The sequence below is a fragment of the Lepisosteus platostomus genome, unplaced genomic scaffold, assembly GCF_059453375.1.
Source record: "Lepisosteus platostomus isolate fLepPlt1 unplaced genomic scaffold, fLepPlt1.hap1 Scaffold_77_H1, whole genome shotgun sequence".
Lineage (NCBI taxonomy): Eukaryota > Metazoa > Chordata > Actinopteri > Semionotiformes > Lepisosteidae > Lepisosteus > Lepisosteus platostomus.
Window position 1 is genome coordinate 217,919 of NW_028291689.1, and position 24,316 is coordinate 242,234.

General features: G+C 44.5%; 4 non-coding genes across 4 annotated transcripts; 3 read left to right on the forward strand and 1 right to left on the reverse strand.

The window, feature by feature from the left end:
• Positions 1–5,219: 5,219 nt before the first annotated feature.
• trnas-gcu (transfer RNA serine (anticodon GCU)) lies at positions 5,220–5,301 on the forward strand. Its single transcript has one exon. It is a non-coding gene; the product is annotated as a tRNA-Ser (tRNA).
• Positions 5,302–9,624: 4,323 nt separating this feature from the next.
• Positions 9,625–9,698, forward strand: trnai-aau (transfer RNA isoleucine (anticodon AAU)). The gene has a single exon. It is a non-coding gene; the product is annotated as a tRNA-Ile (tRNA).
• A 12,456-nt stretch (positions 9,699–22,154) lies between these two features.
• On the reverse strand, positions 22,155–22,228 carry trnat-agu (transfer RNA threonine (anticodon AGU)). The gene has a single exon. It is a non-coding gene; the product is annotated as a tRNA-Thr (tRNA).
• Positions 22,229–23,671: 1,443 nt separating this feature from the next.
• Positions 23,672–23,742, forward strand: trnag-gcc (transfer RNA glycine (anticodon GCC)). Its single transcript has one exon. It is a non-coding gene; the product is annotated as a tRNA-Gly (tRNA).
• Positions 23,743–24,316: the final 574 nt, after the last annotated feature.

The window sequence follows — 24,316 nt, forward strand, 5'->3', positions numbered from 1 at the left end:
ATGCAGCATGACAAAAACAAAGGAGTACATCAACAACAGAGTGGCTGAAACAGAAGAAATTCCATATTTTGGGATGGCCAAGTAAGAGTCCTGACCCCAATCCCATTGAAGTGCTGTGGCGTGATCTGAAGCAGGCCGTTCAGCGCAAGACATCCCAAAAATATACATGAACTGAAACAGTTTTGCATAGAGGAATAGGCCAAAATACCTCCTAACCGCTGCTCAGGTCTGACCAGCCGCTACAGAAAGTGGGGATTGAGGTTTTTGTCATAAAGGAGGTTCCACTAGCTCCTTAATATAAGGGTTCACGTACTTTTTCCATCAATGACCTTGATTGTTTAAACCATTTGGTCAATAAAGAAACAGCAATGTCAAATGTTGGGCGTGTGTTGTTTGTTAAATCAGACTCTCTTTATTAATTATTATGACTTAGATAAAGATAAGATCACATGTTAGGAGCCATTCATGCAGAAATCCACATCATTCCGAAGGGCTGTTTACAAAAGTTTTTCTCCCAACTGTATGTGAGAGAAAAGCAGAGACGCTCACTGAGTAAGGTGGGGTTGTAGCTTTGCAAATCACAAGGACATTTGTACGCTCAAAATGGGACAGGAGCACCCCAGATGGGACTCAAACCCACAATCTCTGGTTTAGGAGGCCAGTGTCTTAGCCATTAGGCCACTGGGTAGGGTCAATCACGCTGATGAGAGCCAGTTTTTTTTTTCCTTTGCTTTTTCAAAGGGATCCCCAAAATTAGGGAAGTTAGGCAGCAGAAGGTTTACTGTGACCTGAGAAGGACCGGCATCCAATCACGGTGGTACACACACACACGCTCTCACTCATCTGAGCTACACGGCTACCAAGATGATCTCAGGTGCGCCGAGCTGGTACGGAACATATTGAACTGATCGACGACGAATTGTCTCTCAGACAGGCTTTTCACCTCTGAGCTCCCTGACTGACAGTGATCAGCTAGGTAGTGAAACAGTCAGCTGCTTCTAAGCCTTAAACAGCTGCATCTCGGCGCTTCCACGGAGAGATGATTTGAAAGCCGAACATCGCCCATTGGGAACACCTTTCTATCACTAGTTTAAGAGACTCTTAAGGTCTTGCAGAGGTGCCTGTCTAATAGCATGTGCTTTGCAAGCTATAGGTGTTTAGGCTGAGGCAGAATGCCTGTTAACAAAATGTTTTTCTAAAGGGGCCTCGCACTCTTTTCCAAGCAATGGTCACCATCCCCACCGAGTGTCACAATGTAGTCATGTCCTAGGACATCACCTGTTAGTCTCCATTTGTCTGCCACCAACACTTTAGGTTACGGAGTCACAACCGCACCCCGGAGACCAGAGGAGCCATTGGCGTTCTGGCGGCGCAGATTGGGCTGAAGGTGGGACGCTTGAATCTCGCTGTTGGAGGCCGTCTGAAACTGACCCAAGCCTTTCCCTTGAATTAAATGTAAATAAGAAATGAACCCCAGATGCACATGGATTGTGCTCATTTCCCTCTATTCCCCGTGTTGCAGTGGTAGGATGACGTAAATTCCTGCTTCGACACGTAACGGCATTATAATCAAGTGCAGGAGCTGAGGGCTTTAGTTTTGTTTCGTTTTCCATGGCGTTCGTAAGCGCGCAAATCAAAGGCAATTCCTGCGTCTAACACGAATGTAAATGCTTTAAAAGTGCAGTGTGGTGCAGCTTGTAAAATCCTTTTCCACATTTGTGATTTGTTGATGTTTTTTCTGTCTGCCAAAGTTGCATTTTGACATCGGGACTGGGGGACTTTATCATTTGAACGTGAAGCCAGCCTTAAACCCTCTGAGGCATGTCTGTCTGCCGGCACGAATCTTGTGAAAGGTATTGTAACGCTTACGGCCGACATGCAGTGTGTGTAAGAGCCGGCGTACCAGAGCGGGTGACGTCACCGCCCTTCCCTGTGATAGCAGGACCACAGCTACTGGGCTGTGGAGAGATCTCTCTTTAGCTCACGGGGCTAGGTCGCTGCAGAGAGACGCGGAAGTCCCGGGTTCGAGCCACCTATACTTTGGGCCGACCAGATGCGGCAAGGGCGCCCGCCTGAGCCCCCGTTGCGTTACATTGGTGTCAGAAGTGGGATGGGATAGCCCTTCGCCGGGGACGGCGATTTAAGCGGGGGAGAGTGTAACGCTTACGGCCGACAAGCAGTGTGTGTAAGAGCCGGCGTACCAGAGCGGGTGACGTCACCGCCCTTCCCTGTGATAGCAGGACCACAGCTACTGGGCTGTGGAGAGATCTCTCTTTAGCTCACGGGGCTAGGTCGCTGCAGAGAGACGTGGAAGTCCCGGGTTCGAGCCTCCAGTCGGGATGGGGCCGAACAGATGCGGCAAGGGCGCCCGCCTGAGCCCCCGTTGCGTTACAGTATTTTTTTTTTTAACGGAGAGCGACTTTAAAAAGGTTTCCGCAGCCACCTCGCACTCCGTGTTAGATTATAGGAGGAATGCGGCGGTAGCGAGCTCGCTTTTGTCATGGCCGAGTGGTTAAGGCGATGGACTCGAAATGCGTTGGGGCTTCCCCGCGCAGGTTCGATCTTGCCGACTCCGGCGTCTGCCGCACGTCGCCTTGTGCCTGCGCGGCAAAGGCAAAGTGCCGCTTCTCCTTTCCCGGTACTATAAAAACGCTAAATCGCTTGGACCCGCTGCCATGGAAAGCAGTTCTTCAGATTACCACACATTCTGCGTTCGCACCTCTGGTGCTCTACTTATGCCTTTGAAAACCTAATGAATAAAGCTGAAAGAACCGACACGATATGTAGGTGCTCGTAAAGCACGCAGTAAAGAACTGTTAACAGCAAGGGTTTCAGTGGGTTAACTGAGGCGAAGGCGTGATCGCTAATTGTTGACTTTTTATTTGGTGTTAGAAACACTCTTACTGTGCATGACGTGCAACAAATGTAGCCACAGAAATTGCATCACGCTTTCATGTATGCTATTGCAGACACCAACGTTGCCTGGATAGAAAACCGAAATAGCCGTGGGTTTGCTTGCTGGTCTGAAGGATCTCTCTTCGAATCTCTATCATTTGTCAATGGAAGTAAAAGGCGCTGCAATCTCATACGTTCAGAATCAAACCCGCAGCTGTTCGACTTTATTTCTTGACTAATTACAACTGAGTGTCGCATGAGCAGTTACGTAAACTTGTCTGGTATATTTGAACACAAATGCCGTTCTTCAATTAAAACTAACAGTACATTGTCAGTGACATTCAGTTCTATACAAACAAGAGACAGACAAGAGAATATTTCTACCTTTCATGTGGACTACGTGTTGACTTACTGATCGGAATAATTGAAAAGTTCGGGTTCATAGCCGATGCAGTGCGTGCTAATTAGAACAACAGCAACGCTGAGCTCTCAGCACCGTACTGAGCCCAGGTGTTTTTCTAAAGCTGTCAGGTGCAGTTCATTTACATGAAGGAAATCTCTTATTGGGTACGATTACAATACAGTTAGTAGCACAGGCTACTTAGGGAGTAGCCTGAAGCGTTTAAAAACGACCCGAGCCAGGCAGAAGTCGAACCTACTATCTCCTGATCCGTAGTCAGACGTGTTATCCATTGCACCACTGACCCTGGTGCAACACTGCAGGACTGCAACCCGGTGAGCTCAGCACTGCAACTAGTAAAATACCCCCGGTCCATTCTTTTCCAAAAGTGAGAAACACCTGTTTTCTACATTTTCTGTTTTAAAACCATATCTCTTTAAACCAAACCAAGAGTTTGTCTTTTGCTCTGATATTCTGATTCATTTCGATTTCAAAGAAAAAAAAACTACCTTCCAAAGCATCATAAAATTGTCCCTTCTTCCAGACTCTACTTCTCTCTTGTAGTAGTACAGCAGACCTTTCCAGGTGAGCAGATCACAGAGTCCGAAATGAGCTTCCTCCATCAAGCAAAGTACCTGAACATGAATCTGTCATCATAAAAGCGCCCCTGTAATAAAGAAATTCAATCTGAAATCAAGAGGGCAGTTGCCTACTGAAATACAAGAAGTCATCAATTTTAACCTAGCAACACATTAAAGGCTGCATCTATACAAGTACGATTCTAGAAATGCTCACCAGATTACGTTTTAAGAAGGAACTGCGCTTCAGGTTCTGCCGAGATCTTAACTCGGATGGCAGGATTCAGAGTCCGGAGTGCGGACTGATTGCGCACGGAGGGTCCATATACTGTGGATCCCTCAGTGATCTTCCGCGTATTCAAACCACCAGCGTGTGACTCCCCTGTCCCCGTGAACTCATTGCTCTGCTCTCTCCTCTGTGCAGCCGAGCCCGATTCACGGTAAAGTGAAAAAAAATATGCCCTCAACGTGAGATTTACTCTGGAGCGAGGATAGATGTTACCTTTTTATCATTGAACAGGATGTATGTGATGTGGCGACTAGGTTCAATTTTGTATCCTCTTTAAAAGATTAAGGACTGGGGTGAGCGTGATTTACCACCCTTTCAGCTAAGAACCCGACGTGCGCACCGTTTAAGCTGCATAGACTCGGTCGTTTAACTCGTCTCCATTAGGAGGGTTAAGGTTAAAGAAAAAAAAAATTGCTGACTTCTTTTTTTTTGCCAGCTGCTAGCGCTGATTAGCAAGGTTTGTATTTCATGTTTTGCAAGTTGCATCCATTTTAAGAAAAACAAGTCGTGTTAAAGACAGGAAATGAATACTTGCATTTAATTAAGTCTAGCCGTAGGCGGTTGTCCATAATGACCAGTTCTGTTCGAGAAGACAGAACAAAAAAAGGCACTGCTGGGATTCAGACCCAGGGGCTCCTGTTTACTAGACAGCCGCTTTAACCAACTAAGCCACAGTGCCCCGGGAGTGCTGTCCTTTTGCAGCCACTTGGACACACCACTCAGACACATCTGCATTCGGTGTGTGCTCCGCCTGCTCGCTGAGCAAGTTGCCACCTTTACATACAATAGCAACATCGACACCAAGAGAAAGGATGACAAATGGCTTTTATCTGGAACTTTTCATGTCCAAGGAGCTCAATGTGCTTTCTGTGTACAACAGGGCCACTGAACTCCACGCTGGCCACTGAACCACAGCAGTGGGTTGCTGGCTTCACATCTCCCAAGGAAAATGTTGAAATCGCATGTGGAACAGGAAAATGACCCTCGAGTACGAGGGAAAAAAAAGAAAAAGATCATCTGGAGCGCGCCAACCCAGTTGGGACAGCCCAGTTTTGTTAACGAGGTGGCCGAGTGGTTAAGGCGATGGATTGCTAATCCATTGTGCTTTGCACGCATGGGTTCAAATCCCATCCTCGTTGGTTTCCATGTCTGTTTCCATTCTGTTTTTGATCCCTATTGCTCAATGCACAGTGAAAGCATTGCATACATGTGTCTGACAATGAGAAATGGGCCCCTGAGACAGTCATTTGCCTGTTTCACAAATGATCGTATTTTACTAGAGATTCTGTTTGGGATTCAGATGTGCATTCGGACAGCAATCCCTTTCAAGAAATGATACGTTCTGGATGAGGTCAAAGGTGCATCATTTGGACACTTTGTGGGCTTGAAATACAAAGAAAATCATGTTCTATGGTACAAGATAAATACAAAACTTAAGCTTTTATTATAATTAGATTTGTTTATAAAGCATAAGCAATCATTTATTACATTAATATATGTAAAAATAACATTTTAGCATCATACATTTAGTATATTTAGTCCCTAATGCTGAAAGAAATGATCATAGAACATGACTTCTAACTCTACCTGCGGTGTTTTTGATCCCTATTGCTCAATGCACAGTGAAAGCATTGCATACATGTGTCTGACAATGAGAAATGGGCCCCTGAGACAGTCATTTGCCTGTTTCACAAATGATCGTATTTTACTAGAGATTCTGTTTGGGATTCAGATGTGCATTCGGACAGCAATCCCTTTCAAGAAATGATACGTTCTGGATGAGGTCAAAGGTGCTGGAACACTGTATTTAGGATGTGTTTGCAGTTATTCTGTGTTTCTAGCTTCAACCCAGTGATATATATATATATGCTCACTGATTTTTTGGTACATGCCCAGGGCAATAATCATTATGAGGATTTATTTCCATATGTGCTAGAGGTAGTGTTGTGAAATTCTTCAACACACTGGATCGCAGGTTTAAACCTGCACTCTTACTCCTTAAATACCAACAAATGCAGATATGTAGCAATCATATTAATAATAATAATAATAATTGCTTACACTTATATAGCGCTTTTCTGGACACTCCACTCAAAGCGCTTTATATTGTAGCGGACACTCATTTGCCTGTTTCACAAATGATCGTATTTTACTAGAGATTCTGTTTGGGATACGGATGTGCATTCTGACAACAATCTCTTTCAAAAAATGATTTTACCTTATCGCAGCTTTGCCCCTCTTGCCTCTTTGGAAAATATCTCCATCTTGTGGTCGTTGCTGGTAATGTCTAGACAATATCTCCATCTTGTGGTCGTTGTTGGTAATGTCTAGACAATATCTCCATCATGTGGTCGTTGTTGGTAATGTCTTCTTATGCCCTTTTTTTATTTCAATTCTTTATTAGTTGATTCTAGAATCTCTACAATAGAGCTGAAAATATCAGTTTTGTAGCAGACAATATGACATTAGTTATAGTCCAATTAAGACTTTATTACCCTGTTCGTAACATAACAAATTAAAATTGATTAAAACTAAGTTTGGAACACCAGGGAACATAAAAAATGATTTTTAGGAAAACCATGAGGTTCTCTGTGTCCGATGCCTGCAAGGGGAGAAAGCTAGAATCCTTTGCTTTTTCAAAATTTGAAAATAAACATCATATACCAACAGCTTTCATTCCTAGGAGTGAAAAATAACCATTTTTGAAGACATATTAGTTTCTAAAACACTACAATAAAGTTAAAAACATCCGTTTTATATTACTTTTAGTATTTTTAGTGAAATTAGTCATTTATTGCACTATTTTTAATATAATCTCTAATTAAAAGTGAATAGAATTAAGTTTGGAGCAACAAGGAACACAAAAAAAAAAGATTTTAAGGAAAAAAATGATGTCTTCTGTGCCAGGTGCCTGCAAGGGGAGAAAGCTAGAATCCTACCCAGGCTCCTGGAGCTCTGTCCTGGCTAAAGGAGGGTGAATCCATCCCCTTCAAAGCTCCATGAAAAAATGATCATTTAAAATTTGAAAAAAAAAACATCATATAACAACAGTTTTCATTCATAGGAGTGAAAAACAACCATTTTTGAAGACATATTAGTTTCTAAAACACTACAATAAAGTTGAAAACATCCGTTTTATATTACATTAATTTTTGTGAAATTAGTCATTTATTGCACTATTTTTAATAAAATCTCTAATTAAATGTGATTAAAATTAAGTTTGGAACAACAAGGAACACAAAAAAAAAGATTTTAAGGAAAAAAATATTGTCTTCTGTGCCAGGTGCCTGCAAGGGGAGAAAGCTAGAATCCTACCCAGGCTCCTGGAGCTCTGTCCTGGCTAAAGGAGGGTGAATCCATTCCATTCAAAGCTCCATGAAAAAATGATATTTTTAAATTTGAAAAAAAAAAACATTGTAGAACAACATCTCTTGGTCCACAGAGTGCAAAAATCCAACTTTGAAGAAAATCCATTGACTGATCCACGAATCCTGAAGTTTCTTCGCATGATATCGGGCTTGAAACCACTTTCTGGAAAATGATGAAAAATGCCAAAAATGAAAAAAAAGTTATCAATTCTAGAGCCTAAGGGGAAAATAAGACAAATGTATATCTCCAAATAATTTTATGTGCTTCAGAAGAGCCCAGGAAAGTTTTTTGCATACATGAAACCACGCCCGTTTGCACGTAAGCAGACATGGTTGCACACACGACTGCATGAAAGCACGCGTGCATGCAAAATCATCCTGTTAAGCATTTGAAAAGCCGCACCACGGCGCACTTGAAATAGCTCTTACATTAGAGGTCGACGCAGGAATCGCCTTTTTATTTACGCTCTTACCAACGCGATGGAAAGCAAAACAAAGCAAAGCAGAGCAAAACAAAATGAACAAACGCAAAACCCTCACGTCCCGCACTTGCATATAACGCCGTTACGTGCCCAAGCGGTATTGTACGTCATCCTAGCACTGCACCCCGGGGCGTACGGTATATGGGAATGAGCACACGCCACGAATCGTCTCAAATCACTCCCTACAACTGTAAGGTGCCTTGAAGCGTGCACCCCCAACATTCTTCTTTGCGCATCTGTGAAAGGTAAACTCTTGAGCAAACTCTGAACCAGCTCTAAGGAAACTAATCCGATTAGACGTTACTTTGACTCATCCTTTAACAGTTTTCAGTCTCTGTCTTTAAACACCTTGCTCAGTCACATTCAAGCCACAAGTACTCTTCTCGGATGTTGCACAAACAAATCCTAATGTCTTGAAAGCATTGCAGCATGTTTGTGTCCCACTTCCCGTGGCTGCAGGACGACTGACACGAACGGACAAACACAATCTGTGGCGTTTAGCGTGACATAGTCTTGCAGGCATCGTGCTGTCTTACTGCAATACTATACCACTTGAGGAAACAGTCCATCTGGCCATGAAACTCATTTGAACGTCTAGCTACAGCAACTAACAATAACATGATTTATTCAGGATGTGTGGAATCAGCACGTCCCGGAGACAGCTTCTGAAATCGTGAGCATTCTCTGGTGGTGTCCTGGAGGGCTCCCCCGGGCATGTGTTGGTGGTATAGTGGTGAGCATAGCTACCTTCCAAGCAGGTGACCCGGGTTCGATTCCCGGCCAACGCAGTGGCAAGTGTTTTCAAATGCTGTCACAAGCCTTTGGTAAGCAAAGCGAAGCCTTTTGAAAGAGCTAAAGCACTGCAAAATGGAATTGAAGGAGAATCTTACAGGGGATTCTGAGCAGTGTCTAAATAAATAAATTCACAGCGTCCGCGGATGGCATTTTGCAGCTGGAAGTAGATGTCGACGCTTTTTTCACACAGCACCAAAAAAGCGTCTTTTTTGAAGGTACAGGCATTGAGCATTGGTGGTTCATTGTTAGAACTCTCGCCTGCCACGCAGGAGGCTTGGTTTCGATTCCTGGCCAATGCAGTGGCTTTTGCAGCGAAGAGCTCCATCACTTGCATCCCAACTTTTGCAACTCGCAACTGAAAACCCACTGAAGCTAAGCAGGTGTGAGCCAGGTCAGTACCTGGATGAGGGTGAGCTACAGGGAAAAACAAAGCTTCCAGCTGGAAGCGGTGTTAATGGGGCCAGCGGGGAGGCGCTCACCCTGAGGTCTGTGCGGGTCCCAATCTCCCAATATAGTGACGGAGAAGCTGTGTTGTAAAGGGGCGCTGTCTTTTGGATGAGATGTAAAACCGAGGTCATAGTGCTCTGTGGTCATTAGAAATGACCACCAAAACCTTTGACAAAAGCTCTTGGTAATTGATGGTCTTCAATAATGTTTCTCCTTTAGGTACATTTAAAATCAGCTGAATAATGCTGTGAAATCATGAAACTGCATGAGAAAGCCCGTACACTGAATTACACGGCTTTCTATTCAAAGGAGGACAAAAGAAATTCCCTGAGTTCGATTTTTTGCAGCACAGAGAGGGGCACTGTCACGAGGCCGGTTAGCTCAGTTGGTTAGAGCGTGGTGCTAATAACGCCAAGGTCGCGGGTTCGAGCCCCGTACGGGCCATGTCCTTTTCTCCTCTCTTACCAAAGCTGTTAGGTTCCTTTCCGTGGTGAGAGGGGTTGTCATGCAACACTGCCACATAGTGCCGACAGACAAGAGTGTTGCGGGAGAAGAGAAAAGTGTTTGAAGATTTAAGAGTGTCTTAGGTGGAGCCAAAATCAAGTGTCACAAATGCAAGTGGGAAGATTTCCAATGTTTAATATGGTCAAAATAAGCGGAAGTTACCAGCTGGTCCGGCACAGTCTGCCATGCTTTTGTCATATACTGTAAAGTGGTGTCGAACTGGAGCCTCACCATTTGCATATGTGAGGCTCCAGTTATACATCGATTGTCACATTAAATGACAAAAATGAAGAGAGGTAAAGCAGCTGGAGAGGTTTTCTTACAACTTCTGAGCTGACACAGTTTTGGAAAATGTTTCCTTCACGCTGCACTGTACAATATAGGCAGCCAAGAGTCTCCAAAACAAAACAGAATTGACAGATAGGAGAAAATTCCCACTCCTCCTGAAGTTCCCAAAATCCAGCACTGAGCGTAAACAAAGTGTCTAAGTAGTGTGGGAATGTTAAACCTAACCCTAGCTGGAGTTTGAGCAATCCAGCACTGAGAGTAAAAAGATGAGTCAAAGTAACGTCTAATCAGATTAGTTTCCTTAGAGCTGGTTCAGAGTTTGCTCAAGAGTTTACCTTTCACAGATGCGCAAAGAAGAATGTTGGGGGTGCAGGCTTCAAGGCGCCTTACAGCTGTAGGGAGTGATTCGAGACGATTCGTGGCGTGTGCTCGTTCCCATATACCTTACGCCCCGGGGTGCAGTGCTAGGATGACGTAGAATACCTCTTGGGCACGTAACGGCGTTATATGCAAGTGCGGGACGTGAGGGTTTTCGTTTGTTCGTTTTGTTTTGCTCTGCTTTGCTTTGTTTTGCTTTCCATCGCGTTGGTAAGAGCGTAAATAAAAAGGCGATTCCTGCATCTATCACTAATGTAAGAGCTATTTCAAGTGCGGCGTGGTGCGGCTTTTCAAATGCTCAACAGGATGACTTCGCTTGCACGTGTGCTTTCATGCAGTCGTGTGTGCAACCATGTCTGCTTATGTGCAAACGGGCGTGGTTTCATGTATGCAAAAAACTTTCCTGGGCTCTTCTGAAGCACATAAAATTATTTGGAGATATACATTTGTCTTGTTTTCCTCTTAGGCTCTAGAATTGATAACTTTTTTTTAGGATTCTAGCTTTCTCCCCTTGCAGGCATCGGGCACAGAGGACCTCATGGTTTTCCTGAAAATCTTTTTTTTTTGTGTTCCTTGTTGTTCCAAACTTAATTTTAATCACTTTTAATTAGATATTTTATTAAAAATAGTGCAAAAAATGACTAATTTCACTAAAAATAATGTAATATAAAACTGATGTTTTTAACTTTATTGTAGTGTTTTAGAAACTACTATGTCTTCAAAAATGGTTATTTTTCACTCCTAGGAATGAAAGCTGTTGTTATATGATGTTTATTTTCAAATTTTGAAAAAATCAAAGGATTCTAGCTTTCTCCCCTTGCAGGCATCGGACACAGAGAACCTCATGGTTTTCCTAAAAATCATTTGTTATGTTCCCTGGTGTTCCAAACTTAGTTTTAATCAATTTTAATTTGTTATTATGTTAAAAACAGGGTAATAAGTTTCTAATTGGACTATAAATAATGTCATATTGTCTGCTATAAAACTGATGTTTTCATCTCCATTGTAGAGATTCTAGAATCAACTAATAGAGAATTAAAATAAAAAAGGGCATAAGAAGACATTACCAACAACGACCACAAGATGGAGATGTTGTCTAGACATTACCAACAACGACCACAAGATGGAGATATTGTCCAAAGAGGCAAGAAGGGCAAAGCCGCGATAAGGAGATTGCTGTCAGAATGCACATCCGGATCCCAAACAGAATCTCTAGTAAATTATGATCATTTGTGAAACAGGCAAATGAGTGTCTGCTACAATATGATTGCTACATATCTGCATTTGTTGGTTTTTAAGGAGTAAGAGTGCAGGCGGTTTAAACCTGCGATCCAGTGTGTTGAAGTATTTCACAACACTACCCCTAGCACATCTGGAAATAAATCCTCATAATGATTATTGCCCTGGGCATGTACCAAAAAATCACTGAGCATATACATATATCGCTGTGTTGAAGCTAGAGACACAGAATAAGTGCAAACACATCCTAAATACAGTGTTCCTGCACCTTGACCTCATCCAGAATGTATCGTTTTTTGAAAGCGATTGCTGTCAGAATGCACAACTGAATCCCAAACAGAATCTATAGTCAAATATGATCATTTGTGAAACAGGCAAATGAGTCTCTCAGGTGCCCATTGCTCATTTTCAGACACATTTATGCAATACTTTCACCATGCGTTGAGCAATAGGGATTAAAGATACCAGAGGTAAGGTTTAAAAGTGATTCTGAGGTGCAACACATCAGCGATACAGCTAGGCATCTGAAATGCGGGGTTTGAGAGCCCTTCAGGGAACACCGTACCCTAAAGGTACCAGAAGTCCACTAGTATAAGCATTAAGTCACTGTCAGCCCTGTTGCAATGTGATTGCTACATATCTTCATTTCTTTGGTTTTTAAGGAGTAAGAGTGCAGGGGGTCTAAATCTGCGATCCAGTGTGTTGAAGTATTTCACAACACTACCTGTAGCCCGTCTGGAAATAAATCCTCATTCTGATTATTGACCTGGGCATGTACCAATAAATCACTGAGTATATATATATATCACTGTGTTGAAGCTAGAGACCTGTATGTAATAATATGATGCTAAAATGTTATTTTCACATGTAAGAAAACCGGCTCAGGGACGCCAAATATGTAATGTTGCCATAGCAAAATTAAATGTAGTGGCTCTCTGAAGGCACCAGTTCTGTAGGGTTTGGGCATTTACTGAGACAATTATTAATTGTAGCAGTAAATCACAAAGTTGATTCTTTTGATGGCTTTAGAATCCAACCATGTGACATAACTCAAACAACGCGCACACACAGGTACTAATACACGAGGATACATTTATTAATACATAAAATATGCATGTAAACCTAACAGATCTTATCGAGAGGGTTATCAGAATACAAAAGATATATATTCAGTCAGTTACGAAGTGTTACACATATCAAGAGGACATACGTTCAGTATATCATTCATTAAGACCGTTTCGTTAATGAACTTGGTTATAACTTCTACATTAGATACTCAAACAAGTACATAACTCTTAGGAATTAAATTGATATCAACTGGTTGGGATAACAATTGAATTCTCGAGCTGTAATGCAGTGAAGTTGAATACTCATCCAATCTTTGGGGATTCAGATCTTCCTGCGGGCACAAAGAAACAGTTGCAGGCTGTTGCTGTCCAATCCGCGCTCTCTGGCTCCGTGCCAGGCTGTGCTGTGCGGCTTGCGACGGTGCGCTGCTGATGCTCACTGTGGGCTTTAACTAGCAAAGTTTGTGCACAGGAGAAAAGATGACTGTGGGTCCCAGCAAGTCAGGAAGAGGACCGGTTCGTTTCTGATGAAGAGCTAGTTCTGAATAGTGATTCAGCTGTCCACAGTTCCGACCTGTTCACAAGGCAGGCCTGCTGCTGGTGCTAACCTCGGGTGGATCCTCTGGTTATTCTCTGGCAACCTCCGCTCTAGACTCTTAGAACAAAGGAAAGTTCTGGCACTCGGACACACTGGCCGTTCCGTGGTTGTCCGGGCTGAGTCTCAGGATGGTCAGGAGGCGTGCTGCGAGAATGTCCTGCCCTTGGGAGCCTTCTGCTCCTGGGCCGTCCTGCTCTGGAATTCTCCTTTGAATTCCCTTTAGAATTGTCCACAGAATCCTCTGAATCCTCCCTTCTGAATCTTACTGAATCTCACAGGCTCTCTGTGTTGCCTGTTTTTACCTGGAGGAACTTCAGCTCATTGATTGGCTGAAAGTTCCATAGGCATCAGAGTCCCACGTGGGTTACTCGGCCCTACCAGTCCCTGATTGATTGATCAAGGTGAGATATGAGTCACTTAGTCCTGACACTTAGTAATGCAGTCCAGATGTCCAACTGGCACTCCCTAGACAGATAGGCGCCAATGGATGACCATTGATCATGATAGCCAGGCTTAGCTAAGTGCATCCCCCTTTGGGAGCTGTCCTAGGACCTTAAATCACCCTGCAGAACAGTTTCTCTGTGGCTGCACCACAGAGATGAACAGAGAAATGGGGCCTCATTTGGGAAGGCTTAGAACACTTAATTCTGCCTTATTAATAAGCCTCGCCGCTACATATCCCCCCTTTTTGAAGGTCACGAGGTCCTGAGGCGTTGTTGCCTTCAAAACAAAACAGAGTTAAGTGATGTCCCTTGCCATTAGAACATTAATCTTAAATGTCCACATTACTCCTCGAGAATTCATACCGGAACCAGTGTTGGATACAAACAGGATGAATAACATCTGGAGTATGTATAAACACGGTAGGAGACATTATCTAGGTCTAGGAATTACACATCAGGAAGTTCACTGTCAATATCTGATACCTCTGTAGTAGATATTTGGGGAGAAATCACTTCCTTTCTTTTGACATGCTACCTTTGACTCATTCATGCTACCCAGATTACATTTTGATGCAAGAGTACAGCATTCAGAGTACACTGTCAGTCATGATCCAGCTTCCCAGCAGCAGTGTTAAAATATAACCAGTTCCTGTTCCCAGCCCCGCGATAAACCACAACACCTGTGTTGGGTATCTGCTAGGGTGGTTTGGAGGTTTGTTCCATTAAAGCAAACTAACTACCTGTACCTCTTCAGGGCTTACTGTTTCTTGGATTTCTATCCAATTCAATAGTGTGGCACCTGAAGGCATCCATGACCTCAAGTTTGGTCTTATGTTGTCTGGTTCCAGACCGTACAGTGTTAAGTTACCATGCTGTACTATGGCCTCCTCGGGAACTTGCAGGAAAACTGTTTGATTAGGTAGCTGCATTGTGGTAGCTGTATCATGCCTGTCACAAGTCATAGTGTCAGTTAAATGTGGTGTGCTGACCAGCCATTTACTTCCTACCTGCTCTTCATGGGGTTCATTAACCTCCCTCTGCTCGATAGTAGCTTTACACCCTTCATTGGTGAATCGTTTAGACACAGCCAATGGATAGCTTTGGTAGCCATACCCATCTCAAGATTTGGAACCAAATTCAATCTTGGATTGCCTTCTGGGTGAGCTATGAGCGATGGGGTTAATGTCACATACTCCTCTACTGAGAAGAGTGGAATCAAGTGGGTTGGGAATCGTGCCGTGGTTAGACTGGCTACAGTGGCACTAAGCTCCCTTAATAGGTCTTGTGTCAACATTCTGGCCTGTTGCACACAAGCATAAACCCACTGTATAACACCAACAATCATGTCCACTGGTTGGGGAATAAGGTTTAACCCTGTTGCATAGGAAATTGCCTGTAGGGTTTTCCCTAAGCTTTCCAACTTTTGCTGCTGTCGATACAGTCTGTCACTACCCTCCGGCATCTCTGACCCCTGCCTTCTTGGGGCAGTCAGGGTGAGAGTGCCAGTAGCACACAAACCTACCAGAAAAAAGCAAACGTGCAACAGTGGCGGCAGCAATCAGTCCTCCCAAAAGTCTTTTCGGGTGGCTGATCCCAGTCATCTCCTTCTGAATGACTGTCGCCTTTCTAAGCTGGCGCAGCGTGTACATGGTGTCTTTCTCAGTATGCCCTGTGGCATCTTGGGCACCAACATCCTGGAAATATGGGGAGATCTGACGCAGCTGCTGATGCTGCTCCTCCTTTTCCAGGGCATCTGCTTTTTCGATTTGTTCATGCCTGTGCTCTAGGAACCCTGCAGGGGGCGGTGCAGCGGTGGAGCATGCCTGACCCTCGGCTGAGTGGTCATCTGGAGCACCTGAGTGATCTGGGATTGTTACCCCATTCTCACTGTTCAGGTCCACCCTGCACACTTCCTGATTGAGGAATCCCTCTATCGGCATGTTTACAATCGTTCGCTGGGCTTGGGTGTAGGACACCTGCTCACTCCCCCCTTCCCTTGCTAGGGGTTCGGGGAGCTGCCCCAGTACTGGGATAGCTAGTTCACTGTCTTTGAACTTACTATCACTCACCAGGCCCATGTCAGTGCAGGCGGGGATTCTGACACCCCTCTTTGCGATGTCCTGCACTGGCAGGCGGGTGACTTGACCATCCAGCTCCAGTCTGGCTGAACCACTGTTGGTCAGACTCAGACTGACAGACTGAGCTGGTGGCTGTAAGAAACCCGGCTCGGCTTTCATTCCCTGTCCCTTCTGGGGGACTGGGTGTGTTGGCAACCCTGCCGTTGAGGCAGGAACAATCAGGTCAGTCTCACTCACTACCTGGTAGTTGTGAGAAATAATGTTACCTGACTGCAGGTTCCCTGGGTCACAGCAGAGGGAATCGGCATCTGGGATCAGGTGTGTCCACAGTGCAGTAGTCTCAGCGTCCAGCTGGGCCTCCTGTCTAACCTGTGAATGTTGCACCAGGGGCACCTGGCGGTGGCCCTGTGACAGCTGCTCAAGCAGATCCTCACTAATAGAGGACCTCTCAGGGCTAAGGGTGAGGGCTACATCACCAACCTGCTCTCCTGCCATCTGGATCCCTTCCACCACTGCAGGGTGGTGTTCCTGACCCCTCTTGGGTGCCAGGGTGCACAGGGAAAGCTCCTTTTCATCGCCAGGTGGGGAGATCTGCTCCTCTTTAGGGATGTAAAAGGTGTGTGCTTTACCTGGTGGATCAGGCGGCTGCTTGGAGCACCGCTCCTGTGGCATGGAGGCTGTTGGGACCTTGGCCGGGACACGACTTCCCTGTATATCCGGGGAACAAGGAAATATTTTTATTTCTTGTCCAGAGGGAACAGAAGGAATCTCCACATAGGCTTATGTGTTCGGTGGGCACTGTGTGAGCACAGTCTGCCTCTTGGCCCCCCTTTCCTTCTGTACAGAAGGCTTAGGAGCCTTGACCTGTTTCCACACTTTGCCTTTCTGGTGATCCACCAAAGGTTCCTCTCTGAGTCGCATGCCCTTTTCTTTTTCAACCCGTTTGAGCTTGCCGTGTGACATCAAACACCTTTCAACCTCAGTGTCAATCAGTGTCTCACTGTGTAAGACATCTCCCATGGCAGCTTTGAGGTAAAAGCTACTTGCTTTTCCTCTGTGTTTTACTGCCTGCTCTGTGACTTCAGGGGTGGAGTCAGCACTGACTTGGGAGTGGCTGAATTCATCCAGGCAGGAACCCTTCCGCTCAATCAGATAGACTGAGGGAGGGAGAGGGGGCGGGTCTCCGCCTCCTCCAGTGGAGAGTATCAGCTCATTCACGCTTCCGGCAGCCTTGGGGAGCGGTTGTCCCTGTCCTAATAAAGCTTGTTCAAGCCTGGCCAGGTGGGCGGCTACTGAATCCTTTTGTTCAGCTTTATCTAGCCCTTTCCCTCCCCCGGTGTTCTCATGGCACTTAGGACGCTGGGTGCAGTCCTGTGTGCATGCTTTGGAACGGGGCTTAGCCAGCTCAGGAGCCTGTGCTCCTTCGAGCAGGGGGGAATTAACCCTGCTGGCTCTGACGGCAAACACAGTCACTTTAACAGCTTTTTGCTCAGAGCGACTTTGGACATCATACTCCCAGGCTTTCTGCACGAATCTCTTAATATCAGTCATTTTCATGGTCTGTGCATCTGTATGCATTAAGATCATCTTTCTGACTGACGGGTGGAGATTCGCAATGAATAAACCCTTGAAATGTGTGTTCTCTTCGCAACCCTCATCATTTCGCCCTGCAAAATAAGTTCGTCTAAGTCTCTCGTAATATTCGCGAGGGGACTCTGCTCTCTCGTGCTTAATGTTAAGAGCGGCGGCTATCGCAGCAGTCGGGTCAATAAACGCACTTTATTCTTCAATAAGTGCTTGACAAAGCTTCTCAAAATCATTACAGACTTCTTTCTTCTGCCTAGCCATCCACTCATGTACAGCTCTGCTGGTAGTTTTCCTGACCAGAAACACTTTCTCCTGTTCTGTGGCGTTTGGCAGATACTGCAGGGTATACCTGAGGTCCTGAATATAACTCTCGATATTATTCTCTGACACTGCGGGGTCAAATCTCTCTATGTCCTTCGCTAGCTCTCTCAGAGAATGGAGATTTATCCTTCTAGCTTCTCCGCTGACGGAGATATGGAAGAGATCGTGGTCAGACCTGTCGCTGCTAGAGAGAGTGCTAAATAGCGACTCGAATTCAGACCTTTTAGCAACCATCGTTAAACTTAAAGAGTATTACTTTTAAGTACGAAATCATAGTTTTACCACAGAAAACCACAAGATCAAGTATGCAATCAACCCGGTAGATCGCAAAAGATCACAAAACAATCAAGCACTGCTTAAAGAGCAAGGGGAACTTTTTTTTCTTTCGGCTTTCAGCACACCGTATTGTTGTGTATGAAACCAGCGGCGTTTTATATTGAATTATTCCGCTTGGTTGACTCATTTCAGTCTTGCCACGCCCACCCAGGGACGCCAAATAATGTAAGAAAACCGGCTCAGGGACGCCAAATATGTAATGTTGCCATAGCAAAATTAAATGTAGTGGCTCTCTGAAGGCACCAGTTCTGTAGGGTTTGGGCATTTACTGAGACAATTATTAATTGTAGCAGTAAATCACAAAGTTGATTCTTTTGATGGCTTTAGAATCCAACCATGCGACATAACTCAAACAACGCGCACACACAGGTACTAATACACGAGGATACATTTATTAATACATAAAATATGCATGTAAACCTAACAGATCTTATCGAGAGCGTTATCAGAATACAAAAGATATATATTCAGTCAGTTACGAAGTGTTACACATATCAAGAGGACATACGTTCAGTATATATTTCATTAAGACCGTTTCGTTAATGAACTTGGTTATAACTTCTACATTAGATACTCAAACAAGTACATAACTCTTAGGAATTAAATTGATATCAACTGGTTGGGATAACAATTGAATTCTCGAGCTGTAATGCATTGAAGTTGAATACTCATCCAATCTTTGGGGATTCAGATCTTCCTGCGGGCACAAAGAAACAGTTGCAGGCTGTTGCTGTCCAATCCGCGCTCTCTGGCTCCGTGCCAGGCTGTGCTGTGCGGCTTGCGACGGTGCGCTGCTGATGCTCACTGACCGGCTAGTTAGTGTTGGCTTTAACTAGCAAAGTTTGTGCACAGGAGAAAAGATGACTGTGGGTCCGAGCAAGTCAGGAAGAGGACCGGTTCGTTTCTGATGAAGAGCTAGTTCTGAATAGTGATTCAGCTGTCCACAGTTCCGACCTGTTCACAAGGCAGGCCTGCTGCTGGTGCTAACCTCGGGTGGATCCTCTGGTTATTCTCTGGCAACCTCCGCTCTAGACTCTTAGAACAAAGGAAAGTTCTGGCACTCGGACACACTGGCCGTTCCGTGGTTGTCCGGGCTGAGTCTCAGGATGGTCAGGAGGCGTGCTGCGAGAATGTCCTGCCCTTGGGAGCCTTCTGCTCCTGGGCCGTCCTGCTCTGGAATTCTCCTTTGAATTCCCTTTAGAATTGTCCACAGAATCCTCTGAATCCTCCCTTCTGAATCTTACTGAATCTCACAGGCTCTCTGTGTTGCCTGTTTTTACCTGGAGGAACTTCAGCTCATTGATTGGCTGAAAGTTCCATAGGCATCAGAGTCCCACGTGGGTTACTCGGCCCTACCAGTCCCTGATTGATTGATCAAGGTGAGATATGAGTCACTTAGTCCTGACACTTAGTAATGCAGTCCAGATGTCCAACTGGCACTCCCTAGACAGATAGGCGCCAATGGATGACCATTGATCATGATAGCCAGGCTTAGCTAAGTGCATCCCCCTTTGGGAGCTGTCCTAGGACCTTAAATCACCCTGCAGAACAGTTTCTCTGTGGCTGCACCACAGAGATGAACAGAGAAATGGGGCCTCATTTGGGAAGGCTCAGAACACTTAATTCTGCCTTATTAATAAGCCTCGCCGCTACACACATATATTAATATAATAAATGATTGCTTATGCTTTATAAACAAATCTAATTAAAATAAAAGCTTAAGTTTTGTATTTATCTTGTACCATAGAACATGATTTTCTTTGTATTTCAATCCCACAAAGTGTCCAAATGACGCACTACATGATATAAGGAAGATTATCACATGCATATCGGTATTATCTTTCTTACGAAAATGCATTCCTTTCATTACCTTTTACTTTTTAAAATGAACTCAAATTGTGTATAATGTAATAATTTAAGTAGAATAGATTCTAATAATATAATGATCCAGTGTGTGGCACTACTTCACTGCTTCACTGCTCTATGCCGTCTGGAAATAAATCCTCAGACTGCTTACTGCCCTGGGCATGTACCAATGAATTACAGGAGCACATCTATTTCTCACTGCGTTGAAGCAGGAGACACACAGTCTCTGCAAACACATCCTAAATACAGTGTTCCAGCACCTTTGACCTCATCCAGAACGTATCATTTCTTGAAAGGGATTGCTGTCCGAATGCACATCTGAATCCCAAACAGAATCTCTAGTAAAATACGATCATTTGTGAAACAGGCAAATGACTGTCTCAGGGGCCCATTCCTCATTGTCAGACATATGTATGCAATGCTTTCACCGTGCATTGAGCAATAGGGATTAAAAACACAGCAGGTAAGGTTAGATGTCATGTTCTATGATCATTTCTTTCAGCATTAGGGACTAAATATACTAAACGTATGATACTAAAATGTTATTTTCACATATATTAATGTAATAAATGATTGCTTATGCTTTATAAATAAATCTAATTAAAATAAAAGCTTAAGTTTTGTATTTATCTTGTCCCATAGAACATGATTTTCTTTGTATTTCAAGCCCACAAAGTGTCCTTTGATCTCTATTCTGTGGTAATCCACGATGATCCCGTTCTTCAGGTGATTCATCATGTCCTCCCTCGCCTGTTGAGAGGCCACCTGATCTCTTCTGCCGTGGCGTGCTTCATACACGCCCTCTTGAAGTGAGCAGGAAGCTGATCAAAAGTATTCAGGCACATCTTGCACACCAGGGGAATCCTCGCGGGTTTCCTTTGAAAATAAATAATACCATCTGTGTATAGAAACAAGCTAAGACTGATTTCTTAAATTATCCTTAAAATTCTCTCTCATAGTTTGAGCATAATGATTTTATTGCATTTATATAAGAATTGCTCATTGCTCCAAAATAAATAATGGTCTCAGTCACAGACTTTCCAATAGAAGCCATTGTGGAGTTCAGCAACTGCAGGTCCTAGAAGTGGGGAAGGAATTTTAAAAGAGAAATTGAATTACAATACAGAAGGAATGGCTGAGGGTTCACTGAAATGTATAAATATACAAATTCCAAAGACTGAGTCCATATAGAAACAACTACTTTTCATTTTCAGTATAAGAAAAAAAAAACATTATCTTCCAAAGCATCATAAAATTGTCCCTTCTTCCAGACCCTACTTCTCTCTTGTAGTAGTACAGCAGACCTTTCCAGGTGAGCAGATCACAGAGTCCGAAATGAGCTTCCTCCATCAAGCAAAGTACCTGAACATGACTCTGTCTTCATAAAAGCGCCCCTGTAATAAAGAAATTAAATCCAAAATCAAGAGGGCAGTTGCCTACTGAAATACAAGAAGTCATCAATTTTAACCTAGCAACAAATTAAAGGCTGCATCTATACAAGTGCGATTCTAGAAATGCTCACCAGATTACGTTTTAAGAAGGAACTGCGCCTCAGGTTCCGCCGAGATCTTAACTCGGATGGCAGGATTCAGAGTCCGGAGTGTGGACTGATGGCGAACGGAGGGTCCACATACTGTGGATCCCTCAGTGATCTTCCGCGTATTCAAACCGCCAGCGTGTGACTCCCCTGTCCCTATGATCTCATTGCTCTGCTCTCTCCTCTGTGCAGCCGAGCCCGACTCACGGTAAAGTGAAAAAAAAGATGCCCTCAACGTGAGATTTACTCTGGAGCGAGGATAGATGTTACCTTTTTATCACTGAACAGGATGTATGTGATGTGGCGACTAGGTTCAATTTTGTATCCTCTTTAAAAGATTAAGGACTGGGGTGAGCGTGATTTACCACCCTTTCAGCTAAGAACCCGACTTGCGCACCGTTTAAGCTGCATAGACTCGGTCGTTTAACTCTTCTCCGTTAGCAGGGTTAAGGTTAAAGAAAAAAAAATAGCTGACTTCTTTTTTTTTTGCCAGCCGCTAGCGCTGATTAGCAAGGTTTGTATTTCATGTTTTGCAAGTTGCATCCATTTTAAGAAAAACAAGTCGCGTTAAAGACAGGAAATGAATACTTGCATTTAATTAAGTCTAGCCGTAGGCGGTTGTCTGTAAGGACCAGTTCTGTTTGAGAAGACACAAAGAAGGCACCACTGGGATTTGGACCCAGGATCTCCTGTTTACTAGACAGGCGCTTTAACCAACTAAGCCACGGTGCCCCAGGAGTGCTGTCCTTTTGCAGCCACTTGGACACACCACTCAGACACATCTGCATTCGGTGTGTGCTCCGCCTGCTTGCTGAGCAAGTTGCCACCTTTACATACAATAGCAACATCGACACCAAGAGAAAGGATGACAAATGGCTTTTATCTGGAACTTTTCATGTCCAAGGAGCTCAATGTGCTTTCTGTGTACAACAGGGCCACTGAACTCCACACTGGCCACTGAACCACAGCAGTGGCTTGCTGGCTTGACATCTCCCAAGGAAAATGTTGAAATCACATGTGGAACAGGAAAATGACCCTCGAGTACGTGGGGAAAAAAAGAAAAAGATCATCTGGAGCGCGCCAACCCATGTCCGGACAGCCCAGTTTCGTCGACAAGGTGGCTGAGTGGTTAAGGTGATGGACTGCTAATCCATTGTGCTCTGCAGGCATGGGTTCGAATCCCATTCTCATCGCTCTCCATGTCTGACATGTGTGCCTGTTTGACGTCGGCCCTCCTGTTGTTTGCTCCGGTGCTAGAGCCGTACATTTTCTAGCAGTGGCTGAACATGGTATAGTAGGCCAACGTCGGTATCGAGCAGTGACAGTAACAGTACTTACTGCACCCTATAAGAAATCGTTTGTCCCTGTTCAAAAGAGATTGTGCGATGTCCTGCGGCGTTCGTAAAGCAAACCTTTGACAGTTTGAAAAGAGGAATTTATTCTGCTTCCTGTGCGTGCAGTAGTTACAAAGTTGAACGTCTTTACACGATCTGCTGCAGTTTTCAGTGGGCGGGCTTTGTCAGATGGCTTGAAAAAACGCACTGTGTTTCGGCTCGGGAAACATCATGAGCAGTGTCCTGCATGTTTTCTGTGTATAGCTGTCTTTTAACGCATACAGAATTCATTCGAAATCATTGATTTCTCCAATTAACAAGGGTCCCTTAAAGGATGAGTCAAAGTAACGTCTAATCGGATTAGTTTCCTTAGAGCTGGTTCAGAGTTTGCTCAAGAGTTTACCTTTCACAGATGCGCAAAGAAGAATGTTGGGGGTGCACGCTTCAAGGCGCCTTACAGCTGTAGGGAGTGATTCGAGGCGATTCATGGCGTGTGCTCGTTCCCTTATACCGTACGCCCCGGGGTGCAGTGCTATGACGATTGCTGTAGTCGTGGCCGAGTGGTTAAGGCGATGAACTAGAAATCCATTGGGGTCTCTCCGCGCCTGTTCGAATCCTGCCGACTACATTGTCCGCCTCCAGTTGGTGTGTTCCGGCGCAAGCAAAGAAGCGCGCCTCTTTGCTGTTTCTGGTGGTTTTAAAACACCCAATCGCTTGTACCCGCTGCCTTAGAAATAAATTCTTCAGCGTCCGTGAATGGCATTTTGCAGCTGGAAGCAGATGTCGACGCGTTTTGCACAGAGCACCAAAAAAGCGTCTTTTTTGAAGGCCCAGGCACTAAGCATTGGTGGTTCAGTGGTAGAATTCTCGCCTGCCATGCGGGAGGCTCGGGTTCGATTCCCGGCCAATGCAGTGGCTTTTGAAGCGAACGGCTCCATCACTTGCATCCCCTTGCAACTTGCAACTGAAAACCCACTGAAGCTAAGCAGGTGTGAGCCAGGTCAGTACCCGGATGAGGATGAGCTACAGGGAAAAACAACGCTTTCAGCTGGAAGCGGTGTTAATGGTGCCGGCGGGGGGGGCGCTCACCCTGAGGTCTGTGCGGTTCCCAATTCCCCAGTATAGTGACGGAGATGCTGTGTTGTAAGAGGGCGCTGTCTTTTGGATGAGATGTAAAACCGAGATCACAGCGCTCTGTGGTCATTAAAAATGACCACCAAAACCTTTGACAAAAGCTCTTGGTAATTGATGGTCTTCAAAAATGCTTCTCCTTTAGGTACATTTTAAATCAGCTGAAAAATGCCGTGAAATGGGGGGGCACTTCACGCCAGTGTAGGATTTGGATTACAAGAACCATGAAACTGCACGAGAAAGGCCGTACACTGAATTACACGGCTTTCTATTCAAAGGAGGACAAAAGAAATTCCCTGAGTTTGATTTTTTGCAGCACAGAGAGAAGCATTGTTGTGAGGCCGGTTAGCTCAGT